The 7,929-nt window shown below is 40.0% G+C and overlaps 1 pseudogene; it reads left to right on the forward strand.

Moving 5' to 3' along the window:
* Positions 1–9: 9 nt before the first annotated feature.
* LOC105033778 (uncharacterized) lies at positions 10–906 on the forward strand (annotated as a pseudogene).
* The last annotated feature ends 7,023 nt before the right edge of the window (positions 907–7,929 follow it).

The following is a 7,929-nucleotide window of genomic DNA, read 5'->3' on the forward strand; positions in this document are numbered from 1 at the left end:
TTTATCCGCGAAAGAACGGGCCCCGACAATGAAATGCCTCGCCTCGTTGCGTCGCCTGGATTCTCTTATTCCCCCAGCCCTCGTCTTGTCGTCTCATGGCGTGCGTGCTCGATTTCCGGTGCCTCGACGAAGGAATCGGGGGCCAGAAGAACAAGGGCAAGAGATCCAAATCCGATGGCCCCGAATCCATGGACGTCGACCCCCACGCCGCCGCCGGTGGCGACGCAGGGGATGCCATGCTCCGCCATCGAAGTGGCCCGCCCTCCCCTCCGTCGAGAACCCGGATAAGCCTGCCTTTGGCCAGCCCACCTTCGACGGTGTGATCTCCGGCAAGGTCTCCGGCCGGAAGTGGATGCAGGCCCGCCCCCGACGGGCGTTCGCCATTGCGCCTCCCGCCACGGCTCCTCCCTCGAGCTCCGGAGGAGGGAGAAGGAGCTGAAGCGGGCATTCCGGGAGCGAAAGGAGGAGCTCAAGGAGGAGATCCGGCGGAACAAGGAGGAGAAGAGGAAGAGGAGAGAGGAGAGGGAGAAGAGGAAGCAGGAGAACACTCTGAGGACGGGCACGAAGCTCCAAAAGATTACCAATCCAAGACCTTGAAGAAGATCGCCAAGTCGACGCAGAGGAAGCTGCTCAAAGTCGTCCCGGATGAGCTGATCAACAAGAATAACAGCAATAATAAGAAAAATTAGGCGCCTTCTGGTGACTTCCAGTTCCATCATTCCTTTTCTACGTTAATGTTAATTTTGATATGTTGGGTGGCTCTCTGATGCTGGGACTTGGGGAATTGACTGGGTTTCGTTGCATGAGTAGGTATATTGACAAAAATCTTGGGAAAAACTAGATTTTCGTGGTTCTAGATCGTGCTTCCCATGCAATATTAAGCTAAAGATATGATTTTGCCCTTCTTCTTCTTTTTCTCTTCTTTTGAAAATCGATGGAGGTGTATGTTATGTGGTATGATCGTTCATCGTAGGCGGTTTACTATTTTCCATGTTCTGATAGCAAGTGCGATAGTTAGTTCTTTTTCTAAATTTATAATCTAACTCTTTTGGTTCTTATATTCCTTTTACTTTGTGCTATAAATGTAACTTGGCTTGAATATATGTTTCTGTATTGTTGCGGTCAAGACTTGATATGATATATATATAACGCTTCAATTTTAGTTATTAGAAAAGTTTGAAGCAACAAATCTTGCGAAATTTCCATACCTAGATACTCTTTTTGTTTGTGCCGGCAGATTGCATGGTACATGTTTGTTAGGTTGATGCGGAGAGTGGGAGCTCATGGTTACAGAATGGGGGATTATTATGGATAATGGTGTGTCTGCCAGCTTGCTATTCAAATTAGCAGAACACAAGCTCAATCTTTGTTGAACCGATAGTTACTGAAGGACATCATACTTGTCCTCTGTCATTCGAAAGTGCTGTCAAATCTCGAGTGCTGTCAAATTTCAAAGTTTGTCCTAGAGCTTGGTAGCTGCTGACCTTACAGATTCGAGGGCAGGGTGGAAAGAGTCAGATTCCAGCTTTATAACATTATTGGTGAGAAAACTCTTTCCCTTCCTTTTCCTCCCAACTTCTGAATTGGGCTTGCTTGTCTCTGGCTGCTGGTGTTTTGGGTCTTATCTCCGAGGGAGACATCTAAACACCATAAAGTGAACGAACTTATGGCCATGCTTTCTGCATGCAAGATCGATGGTCCAAGTGAAGATAGTTACCAATTCTTTAGATTGCATTTAGGCTACCTCAAGGTGAAGGTTTAGCTAGAAGGAGGCTTTGAAACTTTGTAGCTTCTTTGAAATCCTCGCTGTTGTACATTCTCTTCTTTAATGCAGTTGATATTTGTTGATCATCCTCCCTAGATGGTGATCTTTGTATCAAGTAACCACACTCTCTGTCTCATGAAGGATGTATCATGCATTCACCAATAGAGCTTGGTCGCACTTGCCAGACGTAGCACATTTAAGCCGCACTATTTCAAAGTGTATTTGGTCTTGGCTCTTTGCTTAAATTCCATCTTATTTCATCTTGTTATCTAAAGTTCACACACTATGTTTGCAGAAAGTGTTGGACACTTATCAAATTTTTGAATGAAGGTTGAGTTTTAACCTTGATTGTTTGGTATGCATTATTTCTTGCATGTATATGGTCTAGATTGGATGTTTTGGTTTTAGGATACTGATGCTCTACAATTTGGTGCCATCATGAATATCTTTATCTTTTCTTATCTTTAAAGACTGCCTCTTGTACTAAGTGAACTAGATATTGTATAAAAGTTTGGGACCTTGATGCTTCTCTTCCTCTTTCAACTTGTGGACTAGAATCTAATTATTGGGAGTCTAATCCTTCTTCATGGAAGATCATTTTTTTGTGGTGTAACCATGAAATTGCAGCAAGCCTATCTCAAGTGCCTGTTATTGGCACTGCTGATCCTTGTTCACCATATAATTCCTATTGTAGGCTGCATCAGTTTTCATTGCCAATTTACTAAATCCTTATACATGAATTTCATTTGTATTACTTTAGGTCCTCTTCTGATCTTTGACCTTCATAACATATCTGAGTCAAGCTCATATGTTGAATGCAGACATTTTAGTTAATTCTTATCCACTTATTTCTAGTTTGTACAACTCCCATGTTTCCTCTAAAATAGTGATATCTAACCAATTGCAATCTCAGTATTTTGTCTTTTCTATGTTTATGTCTGGGATCCTCTTTGTTAGCCTATACTTTGGTCAAATAGAGTCTTGTGTTGGTTCATGAGCCTTGTCCATCAACTATCTTTTGCAATGATTCTTGCCCAAAGTAGAACTATTTTCATGCTTGTATGTACATACAGAGGTGTAATTTTCAAAAAAACATAGTTTTCTAAACATGTGTCTGAAACTTCATTTCAAGGATACTCACTTCTGCTACTTTGGACGTACAGATAATATGGTGCTTGTCTTGCTATAGGCTTCTTTCTTGGTCTGCATTTCATTAGAGTAGTCTTCTAGCTAGTACAAATGATTTAGAACCATTAATGATTTAGAGCCTATCTAACCAGGGTAATGATAGAAAATTTCTTCACATGAATGAGCAATATTTTAGAAAGATATCCTTTGATTTGATCCTTCAGAAGTTCCATAAAGCCTTTGTACTCCCTGTAATGTTGCTTTTTTGGTTTTCTAACAAGCTAATCTATCAAATTGTAGTCCTAAAGTGGTACTAGTTTTACAAGGATTATACAATTCTAGTAGTTCATTTTCATATATTTGAATGTAATATTATATGTCTGATAGCTGATAACTTCATTTGTTGAGGGGGCTGGAGCGACATGTTGTGAGAAATACTCCATTTGCTTTCCTTTAGAGCAAATGGAAAGACAGAAATGCCAAGAAATTTAGCTGATGATCTGTGATCAGGATTTGCTTGACTATAAGATATCTGTACTTTGTATTTTCTGTATAAATTATTGACCTGGTACTGCTACTCACTCAGCAGTAAGAGTGAAGTACAAGAAGTAGATTTATCAACTCTTTCAATGTCAAGTTTTATTTTTTCATGTTGGTTGGTTGTGAAGGTGTTTTATTAGGTTTTCAGATATGGTTGTTTTCGGATATAGGAAGCTGGTTTTTGTTTTGCACTGAAATTCTTGGGGAAACTTAGTTTTTTTTTTTTTACCCACCAGCACCACCATCATCAACATAATTATTATTACAATTGTCATTAGATGATGATATTTCGTTGAATTGCTTTTGTTTATAAACTATTGATTATCTAGTTTGGTTAAGTTTTTGAATCATTCGAATTTGTTGGATAAGAATCACTATAAGGGATTTGTATGGCAGGTTGATGTTATGAATGGTGTAGTGTTGGCATTGACAAGTTATTTGCACGTTTAATTTGTGGATGACAGCCTCAAGTTTTTCAAGTACAAGAGCGAATGTAGACAACATAATGTTCTATGGAATACAAAAGTGGCACTATTTTTTAAAATTTCTATTTTTGTTAAAGCTGGGTGGTACATCCTTCTCTAGGTTCTCAGTTTGGGTGGGGGACTGTTCTGGTGAAATGGAGGATGGTTTTTCAGCTATTCCTAGATCTTATCTGCAGTGAAGGCTTTTCACAAAAGGAAAAAAAGTGGTTGGTGAAACAATGAAAGCTTTTAAGGGAACTTGGAAAAGGATGTTATCTTTTTTAATGTTGGAAGGTGCAAAATATTATCTCGTACTGTTTCAGTTAACTAAATTTAGGTCCAATGGTTGCCACTCCTTTCCTAAGAGATTTAAACCCCAGTAGTAGCACATTACCACTGTATTACTTGAAAAGCTGAACTTAATCTTATCTTTTGGTAATTTTTCTGTATTCAATTGATAGATAAATGCAGTTCTTTGAATATGATCCTCTAGCAGCAAGCGTAAGGTTTCAGTATTGAAAACTTAATCTTTAGTCAGGTGTCAGGCTTCACGACATAGCTGTGTGAAACAAGAAAGAAGAAAAAGAGTGGCTTTTGAACATGTGGCTGTCATTCATTATATTTGATAACTGCAGATGTAATTATCTGCCCACATCTTAGTGGGGTGACTGGTTGCAGAATTCTTCTTATTGTTTGCCCCTTGGAGTTGTGTGGAATAGGATGGTTTAGGTCAATGAAAAATTAAGTTGATGCTTTAATCTCCTTACCAAGTGAGCTTATTGCATGATGTGGTTCTCTCTATTTTATGGCCCTTGGCTAACTTAGCACCAAAATTTGCCATCTCTACTGCTTTATCTGGAAGGGGCAGATTGGTATGTGATATTGGCATAAAAATTTGCAAGAATTTGTGGTGGCAAGTTTCCCTATGGCTACAGCCTTCCAAATCCTTTGAGGAATTATAAAGTTTTCAGTTCACAGAAGAAAAAAGCTTTGTTTTTTTTTTGATAAGGAAAAAAAAAAAAAAAAAGCTTTGTTTCGGTAGGCTTCCCTATACCTACGTATGTACACCATCAATCTCCCTCTCAATTTTTCATTTCTTTTGACTGAATGATTTAGGGCTTCACTTCGTGATGATTTATATTTTTGTACGCCAAGATATGTTGAGATTATGAATGTTAGGCTTCAGTCAGGTGCCAGTCCAAAAGTGCCTGGTTGTTGTTAATGCTGTTCGATTGTTTCTCATTAACAATGACATGTTAATTGGATTCTCTCAACTTTAAAAAGTTTATAATTGGATTCTTCAAATATCTCGAGTGATCGTATGTGAATGTGACACTGCCATCCAACTTCATTAGCTAGATCTCAAGAAATTGTCATTTGTCCCATGTGATAAAATTATTTTAAAACTGAAATATACGATCGATATGAAGAAGAGGTGGTGTCTTGCTCGCCTTTTGCATGACAAAATGCCATGCTGACTTCGCCAGGCAGCTGGGTCGCTGATCTTGCGCCAATGGCATGCGCCGCCTCTGCGGCATGCTGGTATCACCGGCAGAGCCTCCCCTCCCCTGGCCCCATTCTGGTTGGATTCTGTGCTCGCTTGAATCCATTGGATGCCATTGGCGGTAGAGGTGGGCATCTGGCCGGCATCCAACGGTGGTAGAGTGTCGATGATAGAGGTGGGCATCAGATCGGGCCGGTCCGGCATGAACTGGATTGTGCTTGGCATGGTCCGTCAAGTACTGTAGTGAGCCGTGCCTTAACGGTAGAGGTGGGCATCGGGCAGTGGGCATCGGGCCGGCATCCAATGGTAGTAGAGTGTCAACGGTAGAGGTGAGCATCAGATCGAGCCGGCCTGGCATGAACTGGATTGTGCTTGGCATGGTCCGCCAAGTACTGTAGTGAGCCACTGGACTGGGGGTTTGGTGGCCCACGGCCCAGGCTCGGCACGTCGTGCCAGGCATGGCACGGCACGGCCGCGTGCCAAGCCTATATGAGCCGTGCCTTGACACGGTCCGCGTGGGTCATGGCACGGCCCATTTGGCATGAGGTGTTTTTAAAATTTTTATTTTAAAAAATAATTTTTATAAAATAAAACAGATTGGGAACTTGGGGATAAATTAAAAAAATAGGAGATATTAAATTTTTTAAAAAAATAAAAATTACCTTGTAATGGTAGAGGTTTTGGCATGAATTTTTATTTATAGAAACCTCAAAATTTTCATTTGTCCAAAATATCCTTCAATTTAGCCATTTTTTGGCTGTTGGAGGGATCAAAATGGTCATTTTTTCAAATATAATCATTATAACTTAAAAAAAATAAAAAAAAAAGATTTTAGCCATTACGGATCGAATTTGGCCCATAACGGCCTTAAAATGGGTCGTGCTGGGCATGGCCCGTAACGGCCTTAAACGAGCTGTGCCGGGCATGAATCGTAACGAGCTCAAATGGGCTATGCTTGAGCCATGCTAATTTTTTTAAAAAAATAATAATAAAAAAGCTGGGCCATCAAGCCCATATGCTGTCCATCAGGCCCATGGGCGTGATGGACTATGGGCCGTGCTGGGTACGGCTCGCCAAGCCCTAGGCCTAGGGTCATGCCAGGCCGGGGTCCAGTGTAATCGGGTCATGCCCGGCACGGCCCGTTTATAGAATGGGCCATGCCCGGCACAACCGTTTGGTCTGTGGCCCGATGGGCCTGGGTCGGGCCATGCCATGCACAGCCCAATGTCCAAGTCTAGACCGCGGTGACCACTCAGGCGAGGAAGGTGTGGGCTAATGATGAAAGGCTCTCTACATGTACCTCTATCTAGGGCTGAAATCGGATCGAATACGGATCGGATATCAGTATATTCATATTTGTTTTGTCTGATGAATACAAATACGGATACAAATATTATTCGAATGCAATAATTTATATTCATATTTGTTTTAAACGGATACGGATATAATTCGGATACTAGAAGTATGGATATAATAATGGATATATATTGGATAATAAACTTTATAACTACAGAATCAAAAATATTATTAAATAAATGATAAGTCAAATTAATAGATATTTATATAATTATATATTTTTATTAAAAATTAATAAGTATTATATAAATTATATAAAATTATAGATAAATTCAGATACGGATCGGATCATTGTCTATCCATATCCATATTCTTTTTTTTTAGGAATACGGATATTAGTCGGATCTTCAAATTTCTATCCATATCTGGATTGATTCAAATACGAAAATAGATTCGGATGGATATTATCCATATTACTTTCAGTCCTATTTCTACCACCTCAAACTCTTCACCTACAGTATCGGCAACACCACCGCCTCTCCTACATTCGCTGGTGAATTCCTTCTTGTCTTCATCGGCCTCTTGTCTTCACCGGCCTCAATGGCTTCTACAGCGTTCACTCCATCTGTCATGACCAAGTCTGTCGTTGCATGGGTGGCATTGCTAATGGCATGGATTACAAATGTATCGGAGGAAGCACTGTTGGTATTCTTCAAGATGGTTGTGTGCAGTCTCAAATAATTCTCATGAGATTATTTCCCTATCTAATGCTATTACCATCTTGGTATTAGAATTCCATAATATGATATCCTTCTTTTCTATGCAAATTGGTTCTTATACTTATTACTCCAAGAATTGATTTTGATGATCACAAACTATTTGAGGGGACTACTAATGTATTTTCTATCTTTGCAGATTATTTTTGTGATATTTCAGATAGTCCAAGAGATTGAGTTTGAAAAACTTTATCAAGTATGCCAAAAGTTAAAGTTTCAGCAAGTTAGAGAAGTTTTTGAAGGTTTTTGAGAGTGTCCAAATTGATTTGAATCCACTTAAGAGCATTTGGAAGTGTTCTGATAAGTTTTGGATCTTAAATGCATGAAAAATTGGATTGGAATAAAATGAAACGACCCATCTGGGTCATCCCCTTTCGTTGGACAGTCGGCACGCTTCATTTTGGCTCATGGTATGCAGTGGGACAACCTATCTGGACGACCCATGTGATTGGGACA

The sequence above is a fragment of the Elaeis guineensis genome, chromosome 6 (assembly GCF_000442705.2).
Source record: "Elaeis guineensis isolate ETL-2024a chromosome 6, EG11, whole genome shotgun sequence".
NCBI lineage: Eukaryota > Viridiplantae > Streptophyta > Magnoliopsida > Arecales > Arecaceae > Elaeis > Elaeis guineensis.